The sequence below is a fragment of the Trachypithecus francoisi genome, unplaced genomic scaffold, assembly GCF_009764315.1.
Source record: "Trachypithecus francoisi isolate TF-2019V2 unplaced genomic scaffold, Tfra_2.0 Lachesis_group3, whole genome shotgun sequence".
Classification (NCBI taxonomy): Eukaryota; Metazoa; Chordata; class Mammalia; order Primates; family Cercopithecidae; genus Trachypithecus; species Trachypithecus francoisi.
In genome coordinates this window covers 32,683,483-32,701,694 of record NW_022681468.1, presented here as the reverse complement: position 1 = coordinate 32,701,694, position 18,212 = coordinate 32,683,483, and the positions used below count along the sequence as shown (strand labels likewise).

The window sequence follows — 18,212 nt, the reverse complement described above, 5'->3', positions numbered from 1 at the left end:
CACTCCCGGTTAATTTTTTGTATTTTTAGTAGAGACAAGGTTTTGCCATGTTGGCCAGGCTCGACTCAAACTCCTGGCCTCAGGTGATCCACCCACCTTGGCCTCCCAAAGTGTTGGGATTACAGCGTGAGCCACTGCACCTGGCCTGTTTTTAAGTTTTAAATATGTACATCCTTACCTATATGACTTTGTCTTCTGTTAAAATATTCCTTTAGTACAGGGGGATTTGTTGTACTGTTCTATTTTGTATGTTTGAAAAAATGTTATAGGAAACATTTTGAAAGGATTAAAACTTTAGGATGAGGCTGGGCATGGTGGCTCACGCCTGTAATCCCAGCACTTTGGGAGGTCGAGGCGGGTGGATCACTTAAGGCCAGGAGTTCGAGATCAGCCTGGTCAACATGGTGAAACCCCATCTCTACTAAAAATACAAAAATTAGCTGGGTGTGGTGGTGCATGCCTGCAGTCCCGGGTACTTGGGAGGCTGAGGCTAAGAATCGTGTGAACCTAGGAAGTGGAGGACGCAGTGAGCCAAGATCGTGCCACCGCACTCCAGCCTGGGCAACAGAGTGAGACTCCATCTCAAAAAAGCAAAACAAAACAAAACGAAAACTTTAGGATGAATTCTTGGGGCTAGAATGACTGTATCAAAGGTTACAAACATTTATGTCTGTAGGCACACAGTGGTGTATTGCTTTCTGAAAGGGTTGCATCCAAATATATAAATGAACCACTTAGAGCACAACCTTGCCAGCACAGCATATTATTAATTTTTAATACTTTGCTAGCTTTGAATGCACAAAGTGGTACTTCAACGTTCTTTTCACCTCCCCCCCTCCTTTAAAAATTATTTTTGAGGTTGAAATATTTCAGGTATTTATTTACCACTTGTGAAACTCCTCCGCTCACGTCCTTTGACATCTTAACTGTTTGAATTGTCTTGTACATTTGGACACATTCTCTCGATGTTTATTATTGGGCAGGCTGTTCTAAAAGGCAGCCTCTGTTGTAAATACTCTGTCATTGTCACAATGTCTATGAACCACTGTGTATATGACAGTGTTTGGACTGTGGTGGGTGTAAGCATATTGCCGACTTCAAAGCTGAGAGAGGCTCAGTCCTTGCCCAAGGTTATACAAGAGCTAAATTGGGACACCAGGATGCCAACCCAGGGCCTGATCCACAGCCTGTGTCCTGTGCCATCCGACAACCAGCCCAGACCCCTTTGGGAGCTCAGCCTGGAACCCTCTGCTCAGGCCTCGGGGGCATCCCTTCCCCCAGTAGGTCCCATGCCAAGCCTCCCCACTGGTTTCCTTGCCCAAGTGGGATAAGGCCCTGGGATTCTCTCCCTCCCCCATCTCCACCCCAGTTCTGTCAGCCCTCGGTGCCCAGGCCATGAGCAAACTCCTTATGCTTTCCTGGCAGAAGGCAAACTAGGACTGGCCTGGCGCAGTGGTTCACTCCTATAATCCCAGCACTTTGGGAGGCTGAGACAGGTGGATCACCTGAGGTCAGGAGTTTGAGACCAGCCTAACCAACAGAGAGAAACCCCATCAAAAAATATAAAAATTAGCCGGGCTTGGTGGCACATGCCTGTAGTCCCAGCTACTGGGGAGGCTGAGGCACGAGAATCGCTTGAACCTAGGAGGTGGAGGTTGCAGTGAGCCACGATCACCCCACTGTACTCCAGCCTGGGCGATAGAGTGAGACTCAATCTCAAAAAAACCACAAAAATCAAAAAACAAAAAAGAAAGCAAACTCCCTCCAAGGGCTTCCAAGAAAGCACCTGGGAGAGAGAGATGGCTAAGCTGCTGGCTCACTGGGAGCCTTGTCCTGGGTACCAGGCTGGTGCCATGCTCAGGTTAGTGGCAGTGCCACAGAGCATCCCAGAGAGGTGAAAAGAGCAGCTCATGTTCTACCCAGACCACTGTCACTTTTCTGAACTTGACCCTGACAAAGAGCTCTCCAGTCTGGTCAGGATAGAAACTCGAAGTGTTCTTTCTTGGTGGTTTGTTATCATTGTTATGTTATTGCTGCTGTCAGTTTTTTCTCTAATTGGTGCTCATAGCTCATGGCACCAAGATCCCAGGGTTCAAATCCCTTAAGGGCCAGTGGGGTAGTTTTGCAGAAAAGAAAGCCAAATAAACAAACCATGCATTCCCTAATCACAGACAGGACCTGGCTGTACAGAGGAGTTGGGCTGTACAGAGGGTTGGGACTGGGCCAGACAGATGTCAGTTCTGCCTCTTACTAGCAGCACGGCCTTGAGCAAGTCACTTAGCTCCCCTGAGCCTCAGAATCCTCATCACTGAAACAAGAATAACAATACTCACCTCATGGGGTTGGTGTGAAGATGAAGAGAAGTGAGACTGTGCAATTATTTCACAAACACAAGTGAATGGTCAAAGTAGGAACATACGCCAGAATTTTTAAATTGCAGGAACAAGGAAGAAAAAAGGAGTTAGCTACAGTTTGGACTAAATACATCTCCCCAAGCAAATAAGAAAATGTGATTGCACCACTTAAAATTCTTCTTTAAGGGAAATAAAAAGACTCCAGAAAAAGATGTGATTGCTGTCCAAGTGTCCTTATATGTACACAGGGCCAAGTGTCTAACCTGGTGTCAACACATTTTTAACAACCGGAGTCCTCTGAGCCCAATTCATTGTCACCTATTGCTGTTAATGGGGATTGGGGGTTAAATGACAGAAATCAAAAAGCCCTGCATTCTGTGAGGCTCATAGTGGAGTAAAGGAGGAAGCTCCCAGTTTTTTTTTTTTTTTTTGTATAGGTCCTGCCTCTTATTCCTAAAGCATCCATATAAGGAGGTTGATATCTCCCTTTATAAGTCCCAGCCTAGTCCTCAGAGGTGAGCAGTGAGAGAGGCTCTCACTGTGTGGAGGGCTGCAGGTTCTTGGCTCAACTCTGGCTCCCTGGTGGTCTCCAGCTGGTTGTCACTGCCATCGCCACGTAGAAGGGCACAGGCAGCCAAGATGGAGTGGAGACTGTGAGTTGCAGAGTTTGTAAATCCCACTATCTAGCCTTGTGTTATCTTTGCACTCATTTCCTTTAAGCAAATTGCAAGCCTTTAGCCAAATACTATTTGCAAGTTCCTTCCTAGTCTCAGGTTGTGGGACATCAAGAGAACGATGTGGTGCCATGTTTGCCCCAGGCTGGTCCAAAGAAGCAGTATCCCCCCAATTAAGGACAGTAGAGGTTTGGTAACAGAAGAATGCAAGAGTCTCAATGAGAAGGTGACCACAGCCCCCAGAAGAGGCTCTATCTACTAACAGCCTTGGACGAACCGCTGCAATTTCATCAAAGGACAGAGGTTCCCAAACTCACCCAGCACAAGAATGGAACTTGCTATCTTTCTGGGATTGTTCCAGGAAGTCCTGGCCAAGCCTCCACAATGGACCAAAATAGTTATCTCTAGACTTCAGGATTTCATGAATCCGTAAAATTTTGGAACAAATTTGGGGGAACAACATAAAGTTGCTAACTTTTTATTTAGGTTGCTAAGACTTTCAGACAAACACACACAAAACTGCCAATCATTACCACCATAATTTAATGAAAGAAAAGACATTTCAGAGTCAAAAAAGAAATGTTTAAATAAGCCTAACTTCATGGAAATCTCACCAAATGATTTTATTTTCTTCATTTTTTTATGGACCATTAAATCCCCATCACAGGCCAGCACAGAGCCAAGAGACAGCCACCAGATCCACCACCGTCTGCTCTCACCTGTGGACTCTGGGCTTTTCAACCAAGATGAGGAAAAATTATCATCCCAGTGGGTAGGGTTTTCAGGCCCACATGAAAGCTGCCTGGGCAGTTTGTGCCCATAATGATGCCACTTACTTAACTGTGCAAGGTATGCCCACACCCTGCCTGACACACTAAGGTTTCCAAATAGCGATGGGAAGACAAGTGGGCGAGGAGCTCTGTGCCCTCCACCCCAATCACCCTCACCCTAGCCTGGCAGCTCTCCTCTATTTACTTCATAAACTGGCTTCCAAAAACAGTTAGCCCTTCATATCCATGGGTTCTGCATCTGCAGATTCAACCGTGAATGGAAAATATTTGGGGGAAGAAACCCAAAAAATAGCAATCAACAATGAAAAATAATACAAATAAAAATGATATAGTATGACAACTATTTACTTAGCATTTGCATTGTATTAGGTATTATAAGTAATCTAGAGATGATTTAAAGTACTTGGGAGCATGTGTGTAGGTTATAGGCAAACATTATGTCATTTTATATCAGGGACTTTAACATCCATGAATTTTGGTATTCACGGGGGTCCTGGAACAAATCCCCCGTGGATACCGAGGGATGACTGTACTATTGTTTGGGAAGGGTCTTGCTGCTAAAAGAAAGTTTAAGAGTGTCGCCAAAGATGCAGAGAATATGCCCGTAATCCCAGCACTTTAGGAGGCTGAGACAGGCGGATCACTTGAGGTCAGGAGTTCGAGGCCAGTCTGGCCAATATGGTGAAACCCCGTCTCTACTAAAAACACAAAAATTAGCCAGGCGTGTTGGTGGGCACCTGTAGTCTCAGCTACTCGGGAGGGTAAGGCAAAAGAATCAGTTGAACCTGGGAGGCGCAGGTTGAAAAAAGATACATAGAATAGTTGTAATTATCATTATGAACATGAAGCCAGGCATTTTATATACATCATCTTATCTATGTTATTTTAGTGAATAAAAAAACTAAGTTGCAGAATATACAGATAGTATGCTTCCAGTTTTGTGTTTTAAGAAACTTTTCTCTCTCTCTTCCCCTACAGACGTTTATATAAGCATAGGAAAGGGCCGGAAGATCTGTAAATAGTGGCTACTCTTTAAGAATAAGAGTGTCAGGGGGATGGGGGAGGGATACCATTAGGAGATATACCTAATGTAAATGACGAGTTAATGGGTGCAGCACACCAACATGGCACATGTATACATATGTAACAAACCTGCACATTGTGCACATGTACCCTAGAACATAAAGTATAATTAAAAAAAAAAAAAGAAAAAAATTTGCTTGCAAATTCTGGGGTTGATATCCGACAACGACAGCTTTCTTTACTTTTTATGCATTAAAAAACACAGATAATCAGTTTTTCCTAAAGTTTGCAAAAAACCATGAACTTTGGAATCAAATAGATCTAAATTTAATCCTAGCTTTACCATTTATTATTTGGGAATCAATGAGAAAGATACCTTTCAAATCTGAATTATTATTTATCAAATGATGGAGGAATAAAACTGCTGTTCATAACCTGAAATAATGTAAATCTTCGATGTGTAAAGTCTGGCACAAAATAAATGTTAATTTCCAACTCTGAAAAAAAAAAGAATGAGAGTGTCTGTGTGTGTGTACCTCCCATTTTAAACTTTATAATTTCTATATTTTTGAAATTTTTACAATAAATATGCATCACATGGAATAAATATGTATTTGTTTTGTAATCAAAATAAATCTCTATTCTTCCCAGCAACACCATTTTATAGATAAGGAAACTGAAGCTCAGAAAAAGCATGGTAAATGTGTCCACATAACTAGGAGCCACAATGGACTGTGTTAGTGAGCAGAGGTACAGGAGTTCAGACAGAATACAGACTATATCTAGGAGAAGGATCCAGGGAACTTCAGGGATAGGTAGGATCTTAACAGCCCCAAAATGAGGAGGCAGACATTCCAGATTAGAAAAACAACAAAGAGCCAGTCGCAGTGGCTCACGCCTGTAATCTTAGCACTTTGGGAGGCTGAGGTGGGTGGATCACCTGAGGTCAGGAGTTTCAAACCAGCCTGGCCAATGCGTTGCAACCCTGTCTCTACTAAAAATACAAAAATTAGCTGGGTATGATGGCGGGCACCTTTAATCCCAGCTATTTGGGAGGCTGAGGCAGGAGAATTACTTGAACCTGGGAGGTGGAGGTTGCAGTGAACCGAGATCACACCACTGCACTGCAGCCTGAGCGACAAGAGCGAGACTCCATCTCAAAAAAAAGAGAAAAATAACATAAGAAATGCATGGAGGTGGGAAGCACAAGCCATGTTTGAAGAATAAGGAGCACCATTTGGATAAAGCACAGATTAGAGGGGAGAGCGGGGATGGGAAATCAGTCCCATTCAATGCCTATCAGGTGGCAGGTATCATGCTAAGTGTTTTAACTAATATATAATTTACTTGTCCAAACAATTCTATGATCAAAAACCCCTGCTTGGCCAAAACCACCTTACAGTAAAATGACAAATGACATGGTGGGAAAAATATGTGCAACTCGTGTCATAGAGAAAAGATGAATCTCCATAACATTAGAGTTCCTAGAAACTAGAAACAGAAATGACAGAGACCAACAGTCTTAAAAGAAAAATCAGCAAAGAATATGAACAGGTCACAGAAAAAAAAAAAAAAGAATACAAACATTTCTTGAACCCAGAAAAATATGCTCAACCTTTCTCCTTGAAAGGGATGTGCAAATGAAAAATATGCTGAGGTAGCATTTTTTAATCCATCAAATTAGAAAAAAAAACCCAAAAGTTTAATAACATACTCATTTGTGAGAAACAGACACTCTCAGATGCTGCTGGCAGGAATGTAAATTGATAGGACCCTTCTGGAAAGCAATTTGGCAATGTCTATCCATGTCCCAATGCATCTGCGCTTTGACCCTGCCACTCCACCTCCAAGACTATCCTGCAGATAAACTTTCTGTGGTAGGTGTTGCTGCCCTGCCCAGCTCCCCTTTCTGGCTCTTGTATCTGCAAGTGTAGTGGCTAAAGGCTTACACCTGTGATTTCTTCTGAGTCATGCTTTTGGCTGATGGGAACCACCTGAGAAGCTTCTCCCACCACCAGGACCACACAGCCAAGGACTGCCTGAAAGGGAAGTTCAAAAGCCTGGGCTACCAGGTCTTAAAGAGAAACAACTTTGTAAGCTCTATCCTCAATTAGGCCAAAGCTCGATTTACTTGGGACTACATCTTTACTTGACTCTCTCCCCTTTCCCACACTGCTTTCTTCTCTCCTTTCGCATTTCCCCCACTCCCCGACAAAATCACACACACCCGAATCCCACCTCTAGGGGACTCGACCTAAGACACTTGTAAATGTCCAAAATGATATATGAACAAGACTATTTATAGAAGCACTATTTTGTAATAGCAAAATAGTTTGTACAGAATCAAAACAACTTAAGTGTCCTTCAGTAGGGGACTGGTTAAACAAACAAGGATCTGCCCGCAGAATGGGGTAATAGGCCCTGGAAACACAGCGGCAACTCCTTAACATCAATAAGTTAAGCTTTCCAAGGTATACTGAAAAGTTAAAACACAACAGCCCAATCCCACCACTGACTGTTTTTGTACAGACTATGACCTAACAATGGTTTTCACATGTTTAAACGGCTGAAAAAAAATCAAAAGAAGAATAATACCTCAAGACATGAGAAAACGATATGAAATTCAAATTTAAGCATCTGTAAAGTTTTAGTGGAACACAGCTGCCCTCCTTGTCCGTGACTGGTTTTGCTCTCCAATGGCACCGCTGAGTAGTTGCAGAAACCATATGTCATAGAAAATCTAAAATATTTACTGTCTGGCCATTTATGGAAGTGTACTGGCTCCTGGTGTAGGGCATGTGAGCTTCTGTGTAACATACAGAAAATAAGGATATATGTTGCAGTTATTTGCATATTCATAAAGCAACATTGGAAGGATACCCTGGAATATTAATAACAGTGGTTACCTATGTATGTGGCAGGGTGGAGAGCAGGGAGTGGGAAGTGGGTGGGTAGGGAATAAACTGGTGCCATATATATATATATATGTATTTTTTTTTTTTTTTTTTTTTTTTTTTGAGATGGTTGCCCAGGCTGGAGTTACCCATCTGGAGTTGTCTTGCTCTGTTGCCCAGACTGGAGTGCAGTGATGCAGTCTCAGCTCACTGCAACCTCCACCTCCCAGGTTCAAGCAATTCTTCTGCCTCAGCCTCCTAAGTAGCTGGGACTACAGGCGCTCGACACTATGCCCGGCTTTTTTGTTTTTTGTTTTTTTTTTGGTATTTTTAGTAGAGAAGGGTTTCACCATATTGGCCAGGCTGGTCTCGAACTCCTGACCTCGTGATCCGCCCACCTCAGCCTCCCAAAGTGCTGGGATTACAGGTGTGAGCCACCAGGCCCAGCCAACTGGTGCTATAATTTAATGACACTTTCTCTGTGCCACATTCTGTGCCAATAATTGGCACAGAACGTGGCAATAATGTCCATCACGTGCATCCTCTCACATAGGCCTCTCCATAACCCAAGAGTTAGATACTCATTATTCCCATTTTATCGTCAAGAAAACAGAAGCTATGGGAGTTCTATGCCTTGCAGAAGGTGGCTGAACTCCTACGTGCTGAGGCCAGGTTACCAAACCAAGTAACTTCACCCTAAATCCACCCACCATTAATCGTTTCTTTATCGCCATTTTACAAATGAGGACATTGAGGCTTTGAGGGATTAAAGAATAGATCTGTGCCCTTATGGTGGAGGTCTTGAAATATTGGGGGAGGTGTCTGGGCTGCACTGAGTGGGTGAAGGGGAGTGCCCTGAGATTTTGAAGCAGGGAAATGACCTGGTCCAAAGAACAGCTACACTTTTTCACCCATTCAAAGGGCAAGTACTGAGTGCCTGTTACAGGCCATGCACTGACCCCAGGGATGGCAAAGACTCCAACCGTGGGTGAAGTCTTTAGCACCCTAGCAAAAGTGAGGGGGCACAGGAGAAGCCACATGTTAGCCTCAAGTCACTCATGGTCTTCAAGCAGGCCTAGGACATGTTGGGATGGGCATTTTTAAACGATGATTATTGCGGTGAAAGACCACCCGGTAGAGAATGGACTAAAGAGAGGAGGGCTGGAGGCCAGCTGGAAAGCTTTGGCTGTGGTCTAGACTATCAGTGGCCGAGGAAAGAACCAAGAAGAAGGCATAGGATGCAAGGGCTATTTCAGATATAGAGACAGATAATTCCCACCTATGGCTTGGACAAATGGGTGGAGGGAGTTCCAAGAGCCAAGATCTCAACATGAGAAATCCAAGAAGTGAATGATGGCCTCAGTTTTGGATATAATGAGTGCTTGGTACCTCAAGATGGATCTCAAGATGGAAACACCCAGAAGGCAGAACTTGGGAGAGAGTTCTGGGGCTGTAGACACAGTTGGGGCTGGGAGGAGGTTGTAAGAGTAGAGGTGGTGGCTGTAGAGTTAAGAGAGAAGGATGATATTCGAGGAAAGCGGGCAGAACAAACTATGCTTCAGAGTGTCACTGCCTGACTGGGGTGTTAGCTCTGCCAACGTTTTCCAATTTAAAAGGGGAAAATGTATTAGTGAACAGAATGGTCTCAGTTCTAAGTCTTGCTCCCATAAATTATTCTCCAACCTCTGGCGCCTGCTACCACTTGTCTGCTAGCACACGATTAAACAAACGAACAAGCCGTAAATTAATATTAATGGAAAAATGTGGCAACAGCTTATCATACTTCATCCCACAGTTTGCTATTTTCACGGACACATGTGTGTGCCTATAGCTGGGTTTTTTTTTTTTTTCATATACAGACGATCGTCATAGTTTCTACTAATAAAACTGTTCCCAGCTCTAATCATGGAATTAAGTATATTGATATTTCGTGGTATTCCTTATGACTTCCAGGTGTTCTGACACCTAAACAGTTTGAGAAATGTAAGAGGAAAGAGAGAACAAAGAAGGGCAGAGGGAACCCAGGGAACACCAACGCTTTAGGGGCAGACCGAGGGAGAGGCTCTGAAGGCATGTGGAGCAGCCAGAGGAGGAGGAAGGATTGAGGAGAAAGCTCCAATAGAGGAAGGCGTTCCCAGAACTCTCTCTGCTGCCGGCCAAAGCGCAGAGGCTGCGCCTTCCTGCGGCTACAGGTGCAGCTCACTGCAGCTTAACATGTCCTGTGTTTCCCTGGTGGCTCGGTCTCCCCTGAGGATTTGGGTGCTGGCAAGGCAGGGGAAAGACCTTGCAGAGCTCTGCTCCTTTCTCCTCCTGGCTGGCCAGGCAGGCCCTTGGCTGCCGAACCCCCAGGGACCTAAGATAGCGAGACAAGTGGGGACAGCACGTTCAACAGGCCCAGTGCCTAGATGGGAATCTGTACCTTCCTGTTGCCTGGCACACTGATAGAGCATCGTCAACATTCCCTGGTGCCTGTCCTAAAGGGTCGAGAGCCAGCCCTTTCCTCGGTGTCCCTGAGGTGTCTCAAGATCACTCCTGCTGCTGTGTCTGCTGGGCCCACCCACCCAACCTCTTTGCCCTCACCGGTCAGCTCCAGGCACCCCGCTCACTCCACCTGGCTGCCATGAGTCACATCCCCACTGCTCTGAGGCTCTGGGCCTCTAGCTCTTCCTACAGCCACACCTAGGTCTGAAAGGACTGGATCCCCCAGCACATAGACTCCAGGGGATGCCCTGCCAGGCTGTGGATGGAGAGGAGGTAGAGCCCTGGGGGAGTCTCTCCTGCCCAGACTGCATCTTGCCCTGCTTCCCAGCTAGCTCAAGGGAACACAGCATTCCTGTTTCAGGCAGGGAGACGGAGGGAGGTGTGAGCTCTGCGTGTCCCGGGGAATGTCAGGGAGGGGCACCCAGCCCTTGCCTGAGGCCTGTCCCCCCGCTCAAGGGCAGCCCTGAAGTAGGTGCCACCTCAGTTTCTAAAGGGTCCAGAGATTCCTAGAGCCACATCCCAGCCCTCCATCCTCCAGCCCCTCATGTGTTGGTCCACTGTGAACCCTTTTCCATGGAGCAGCCAGCCTTTAGGCTGCCAGGCTGCCAAGCCCTGGCCCCTCGAGATCCTGTGTGGCCTTTGTTCCCTCCTGGCAGGGTAAGGGAGCCGGGCAAGAGAGCCAGAGCAGACTGCCTGGGCAATGGGCTCACACCCGGGCCACCTCAGGGACAGAGGTGGGGTGTGGGTGGCCCCGAGGGGTTCTCAGAGCTCCAGGAAATGCCCCTCATTTTCTCTCTAGCTTGCCCATGTGTCCAGCTGCTGGGGCAATAGCCCTCTTCTTCCCACCAGGAAAAAGAGCCCCTCTAAGTGCTTCCCTGCCTCCTTCTGGGCCCAGCTGGACCACCCAAAGGGTTGCAGCTCGGTGGGGGACACAGACCCCCAGGAGGGAAGGGACTGGGCCTTACCCTCTTCATATCTTCCATGGAGTCACAGCTCTGGGCACACAGCTGCTGCCCTGAAAATATTTGTCACACTCAACTTCAGACTTCTCCGTGGCTTCTCCCAGTCCTCCTGCCTCACTGGAACCATCTCCCCAGCCCTAGCTGGGCCCCATTCCTCAGCCAGCCAGGGCCAGCAGGCAGTCTGAGGCCTCTGGCTCCAAGTTCCCTCGGGAAGGCTTGTCAGCAGACAGTGAACCTGGATTTCATGAATTCGTCATTCAACCACTGCCAAGGTGCACAGTCCCATCAGGCACTATGCAAAGGGCATCTTGCCCACCAAGAGCTTATCACCCAGACTGGGAGGCAGGGGGTAGGGAGAGGCCTAGCATACCTGGTGCCTTCGTACAAATCACAAGAGGCCTCTTTGGGCAGCCAGTTTACAGAAGTTGCCCTACTTCCTTCAGGCTGATGTAGCATGGTCCCGGTGCTGGGTGAGCAGAACACAGGCTAGATTTTGGCACCAGGGTTCATCTCCTGGCTGGCACCCTTGTGCAGGACACAGCAGGCACACTATATGCAGTAGCCCCGGGCCAAGCCCCTACACGTGATCATTTCTTAACAATCCAAGAGCAGAGAAGGAGGAGATGGGCAGGAGCCACGAGTCTTATGGCCAGGTAAGCTGTCCAGCCAGCATGTTCCAGCATGGCCATGGGGCTGGCACACTGGGGAAGGCTTTCCAGAGGGCAGGAGACATGAGCCGGAGGAAGGGGTGGGGAGCGCAGAGAGAGCCACAAGCATAAAGGGACATATTCAGGAATGTGCTGGCATGGTGTTTGAGGATAACCAGGCCTGTCTGATTAAAGAGAAATAGGAGGAGTCAAGGGTGAGAAGAATAATAGCCAAAGTTACATAGTGCTAATCACATGCCAGGCACTGTGCTAAGCACTTTATATCTATCAATTCAGTTAACCACCATTACAATTAGGAAGTAGGTATTATTATTATCCCCTTTTTCCAGATGAAGCATAAAGAAGCTAGGTAACTTACCTAAGGTCACATAGTCAATGACTAGGAATTAAACACAGGCATTCTGCAGATATTCTAGTTCTGGAGCCTATACCACAAACCTCTGCACCATATCGCTGCTTGAGTACTGTACTCCGGGACTGAGTATAGAAGTCCAACAGTCTGGGCCTCATCCTATGAACCTCACGCATGAAAAGGAAGCCTTGAAAAAAGTGTTTTCACCAGAAAGTAACAAGGTTAAGAATGGTCATCAAAAACTCCCCCTGGAGGCCCCCTACCTACCCCTATTACCTACACTGCCCAGGGATGCTCCCCTCCCTGTCTCCTAGAGCACTAGCAAAAGCCTTCCCAAGGGCTGGGTGTGCTTTAGCTGTTTGAGCATGTCAAACCGCTAGATGTGAGCTCTTAGAGGCAAGGCATGGGTCCAAGTCATCTAGTACTCCTTATGCCTGGAATGAAGATAGAGATGGAGGGAAAGAGAGAAGGAGAGGAGAGAAGGAAGGAAGGAAGGCCAGCTGAATCTGAACAAAATCCTTGTCAGTTGCTTGACTCAGAGAATATCCCTCTCTTGAGCATCCTTTCTTCCAACTGGCCTGAACAATCCATCCAGGACACACATAGAATGAATGGAAGAACAATTAATAGGGAGTATGAGATTCACACAGGGGAAGGTTATTTATTCCTGACTTACTCCTTGGAATGTGTTATGGGATCTAATTGCAGGAGACCCCCTCTTAGCACAGGTTCCTTGGGTGGGCAGACACCGGGAATGTCGAACCGAAGAACTAAAGTTTTGTACAGATGTACTGCTGGAGTTCAGATCAAGTCCTGGTTCTCCCCTGGCTATTAGAACAGGGCATCTGCTCATGCCAAAAGGGGGTTACTCCTCCCAGGTCCAACGACAGAAGCCAGCTGTGCTGAGGGGCAGAGATCAGACTGTGATGAGATTTGTCCACTGGTGTCTCCTCCTTTGGGTATCTGTTGGGGGTCAGAGTCCTCCCCATACAATCTGCCTTGATGAAATAATTGCTATACTTACTAAACACGGTCTGAGCACTAGGCACCAAACACACATGACCTTATAAAGGTCCCCTAACGAGAACCTAAGACATAGGTGTCTCTGCCCCATTATTACCTATGAGAAATTTGCAGCATGGAGGAGGAAGGTAGCTGGCCCAGTCTCATGTATCTCATGGATGGCAAAACCCACAATCCTAAAGCTCAGGACTGCCAGGCTCTAAAGTTCATCTCACCCCTCCCATCACTGCAGCCAAAATCCCTCCACAAACTGCCATGGTGATACTGCATGATCTACAAAGAAGTGTATGAAAACCAGAAGTGGCTGGAGAGCTGCCGCCGTGAAAAGGGAGTGAAAATGTAAGGCAGGGCCTAAGGACCTGGCAAGTGCTACAGGAGATTGGAGGAGGGGCTGGAGGAAGGGGAGGAGAGACATCTAGACTGAGGGGATTGAGCTAGGACCCTTTCCCAAAGCCACAGCAAACCTGGTATACAGACATCTCGCCACCACTAACTTGGCAATGAGATGCTCACCTCCCAAACCCTTGAGTTCCCAGCTCATGGCCTTCGGGACCCTTCTACCCTCCATGATGCACCCCCACACATGCACATGCACAAGCTTAGCAGGTCTGGCTTATTTAACAGCAAACACAGGCCTGACTCCAGATGTGTTTACCCCACTCGTGGGCCTGCCCCCACAAGCCCATTGTAGACTAAGGCAGCTGGGGACCTGGGTCAAAGATATACTTTCAGGAGCTGGCCGAAGTCCCAGCCTGCCCTTTCTGCCCTCACAGGGGCTGGAAATTTACCCCGGGGCCATAAACAAAAGGAGATTTCTATGGGAACTAGGGCCCCAACCTGGGAAGCTTTCATTCAGCAATCTAGCAGCCCAAACCTGTCAACCTATGATGTGCCAGACCTCTGCTAAGGAATTTTATTTTTTTATTTACTTGATTAGTGCACAGGGAGCCTGGTAACCTGCCCGGGGTCATCCCCAGCAGGGAAGTGCTGGGCCAGGGTATGCAGGCTGAGCTCTGTCTGCTTCTGGGGGATAAGATTCCCTTCCCCACCCTGCTGCTCACCCTTGGCTGTGACCAGAAACCTCGCCAGGTCTGGAAACACCTTCAAGTGCTCTGGGCAAACTCTCAAAGTTTCTGATGACCACTGCTGCGTTTCCGAAAGGCTCAGATAACCCCCGAGGCGGGGGACAAGTAAGAGTAGGTGTCGACTGGGTACAGTGGCTCATGCCTGTAATCCCAGCACTTTGGGAGGCCGAGGTGGGTGGACCACTTGAGGTCAGGAGTTCAATACCAGCCTGGCCAACATAGCGAAACCTTGTCTCTACTAAAAATACAAAAATTAGCTGGGCATCGTGGTACGCGCCTGTAATTCCAGTTACTTGGGAGGCTGAGGCGGGAGAATTGTTTGAAGCTGGGAGGCAGAGGTTGCAGTGAGCCGAGGTCATGCCATGGCACTCCAACCTGGATGACAGAGCAAGACTCCATCCCCCTCCCTGCCAAAAGAGTGGTGTCATTTACAGAGGACCAAAAAGGTGCCAGATGCACTTATGTGGATTAGTCAATCCTTCTGACAATTCCATAAGGTAGTGATGATAATCCCCAGCCTACAGATGAGAACACTGAGGCTCACAAGATTAAATCACTCGCTCTAGGCTGCACAGCTAAGTGGTGGAGCTGAGATTCAAACCCAGGTTTATTTAAGACATAAATTATCTCACAGTTCTGCCCTCATGCACTACTGCATTTTGCGGAGCCTCTGACCTTGCCCCAAGAACATTAAAAAAGAAAGAAATGTGGAATTAATGTTCTCCCCTGGAAGGGCGTGGCCTGGCTGGGGTCTTGGGAGGATACTGCCAGCCCCCTGCAGATGCAGACTCCCTGACGCGGCCTCTGCTGCGGGCACTCGCGGGTGGACATGTCACATCGTGGGCAGGGCTGAGGCTCCAGGAGGAAAATGCAGTGTAGGCGACATCTGGAAGCAGAAATGTGGTAGCTCCAGAAGTTTTCATCTGTAATCTTTGTTTTGCAAGGAATGGGGATTTTTTTTCTCTTCAAAAAGTATTCCACTTCCTTTTAGACCTTTCACAAATATTTTTTTAGGAGAAATAAGGAGAAAAAAAAAAAACCCACAGAATGCCCGTTGCAGCTACTCACTTCCACCATGAATCACAGACACAAAACCACAGCTATGTGGCTAGCAAAGGAACTATGTGTTTTCACATCTCATTATTGGGAATCATTTAGCAATCTTCCCTGTGTCATCTGCAGACAGATAGACACAGACAGACAGACACACCCCTCTGGGTCCCAAGCAGCCTTGTACAACACAGTCATCAGATGACTTTGCAGTGAATCCATTTTCCCCTTCTAATCCTTTTCTGGGAAATTATCCTGCCAGGTTTAAATCTTCCCCTTCAGCCCTTCTGCAGAGGTGGTGTGTGTGTGTGTAAGAGCATGAGAGTGTGTGTGTGAGTGTGCATGAGAGTGTGTGTATGTGCATGTGCCATGACAGGGGGAGGAGGAGTTGTGCGGAGACACTGATTCAGTTAATTTCACAAGTGGAAACAAGTGTATGTTTCAGAGTCCCTCCCTTTTTTGAACTGTGATCATACTTTGCTAAAGTTATTTTCACCTGGGAAGCTCACAGTGCCTTTTCTGACAGTGGCAAATTAATTAACTGACGGCAGATTTAAAGATAGAGTAACTGGAAAAACTACTGGACCCATAAATCAGAAACTTCCTTTATATCCTGGACAAGAGGTGAAACCTGATACATAATTGAAAATCTTGAGCTCAAAAGGAGAATTCACGGAGCCTCAAAATATCTCCATTATGACTTTTGAGGCATGTTCTCTCCACAGCTTCCACCCACGCCCCGCCACACACACACATATACACACACACACACACACACCCAGAAGGTGACCCTCCCTGAGCGAGCAGCCAGTTCTGTAAAAAAGCAGCTGGATGGGGCAAACCTTCCCTGGACCATCTGAAAAACAGCTTTGCCAGTCTTTCCTCTCTTTTCTTGCTTTCATTGCTCCCAGCCTCTTCCTTTCAAACAAAAATCCTACAGGATTTAAGTCGGCTAGATGCTATGAGCATAGCTATAAGCTTGAAATGTTTATTCTCACTACTTTTTTAAGTCCCAGGCTGGAAACTGCATACATTAGCATTTTAATGAGGCTGAATGCTGCTCCAGGCTCTCACCGACTTCTGTAGTTTTCTGAAAAGACACTGGATACCTTGCCTAACCCAGTACTCTGCAGTTTCCAAGCCAAGCTGGATGTTACCGCACTTGCCTATGCTCACATGCCCTGGAGACTGGTTCGCACAGTGACTATAATCACAAGTTCTGAAGTTGAGCAGAGCTAGGCTGGAATCGCCCTTACCCTCAGTGTCCTCACTGCAAAGTAGGAGTCATGGGAATACCCACCTCACAGGGTCACGGCAAGGACTGGCAAACGTGCTGAAGATCTTCCACTCGCCCCTGGATTCCTCTCTATCCCACTCTGGGTCCTGGGAGGTTCCTTTGCCCTCTGCCTTCTGGTCCAGTTCAGTCAGTGGGGAACTCCGGCAGGAGGTCAGAGGGCAGGAGAAGGGTGAGTGGAGGTGCAGATCCTCCCAACTCCCTCGTGACAGGTACTGCAGGTGAGCAGTGGCTGCATTCCTACACCAAAGGCCACAGCCCTGTCCATGGCCCTCTCCTATAGCCTGAGCTACCCTGGGTTCTTATGACTGCTGGTCCCTTGCCCCTTTAGGCCTGGAAGGTAAGGGCTTGCCTACGTAGCTACCCTGGGATACTCCATCACTCTTTCTTGTTTTCTCTCGACCCTGCCGGTGCTTTTGTAAATACATCGAGCGTGCCATCTCTTTCCTGCTGGAGCTCTAACTGACCCAGACAAGAAAAAGTATTTGCTATCGAGTACTGAGCTCTTACCTACTGACCTGGCACTTTATCCACTTTCCCTTGTGTTATTCTGACCACAGCCTTGCACAGCCAGTGTTGGTATCATCAGCCTTTCACACTGAGACTCCAGGAAGTGAAAGAACACACTTGATAGCACGGCTGGGGAGTAACCGAGTCAAGTGGAACCAGGGTCTGTCTGACTCATGGCCCATGCTCTTAGCCACTGTGCCGAGCTGTCCCCAGTATTAAATTAGGTGGTGCCCGTAAACTGCCAGGTTATTCAATAAGGCTCCATCAATGGTGGGTTAGAACAATAACCACACATACAATCGAAAATACCCACAGTCCTAAATGTTACTCTAGCATAACCCTAACCCAACCCTGACCACAACCCTAAGATTAAAACCGCACCCTAATGCTGCACTACTAAAGTTATTCTTCTAATCTTACCCTAACCACTACCGTACTGTTAAATAGAATGTCACCCTAACCACAACCTTAGTGCTAGTCAATCTTAACCCAAACTTCCACCATGGTAATTAATTCTAAGCACACCACTAAGGCCATGATGAGCTCTGGGGACCCTCTGCACCCCTCTGCTCCTGGGTGCTGGTCCCTGTGCTATGCCACTTATACTCCACCATTTGGACACAACACAATTGACCAAAAGACATTTGTGCCACATCCATGTCCTGCATGTCACTGAGCTGGTGACTCTAAAGTGGGGACAGCAAGGAGGAAAAGAAAAGGGTAGGACTCTAGCACAATGCCTGAAACATAACAGGGTGCACTAAATCCTACTGATGATGAAGATGGTGATGATGAAGATGATGATGATGAACTGGAAGAGGCAGCTTTTCCCATCACCAAGCTGCAGGCTCTGGGAGGACAGAAGGTGAATAGCTCATATCTCAGAGATTTGTTAAGGGCTGGGCCTGGGGCTGGGCGGGGAGGAGTCCTCTCCTGAAACCAAACCCAGGATGCAGTCCATCTAATCCTCAGCTCTGGGAGAATACTAAAAAAGGGAGTCATTAGGTTGTCATCAGAGAGTTTGAGATTTTCTTGGGCCAGATGTCTGCCT

The 18,212-nt window shown here is 47.1% G+C and overlaps 1 protein-coding gene across 4 annotated transcripts in view; it reads right to left on the bottom strand.

Annotated features, from left to right (window-relative positions):
* Positions 1-18,212, bottom strand: part of LTBP2 (latent transforming growth factor beta binding protein 2) — a 115,838-nt gene that overhangs the window by 58,818 nt on the left and 38,808 nt on the right. The gene's annotated exons all lie outside the window — the stretch shown is intronic.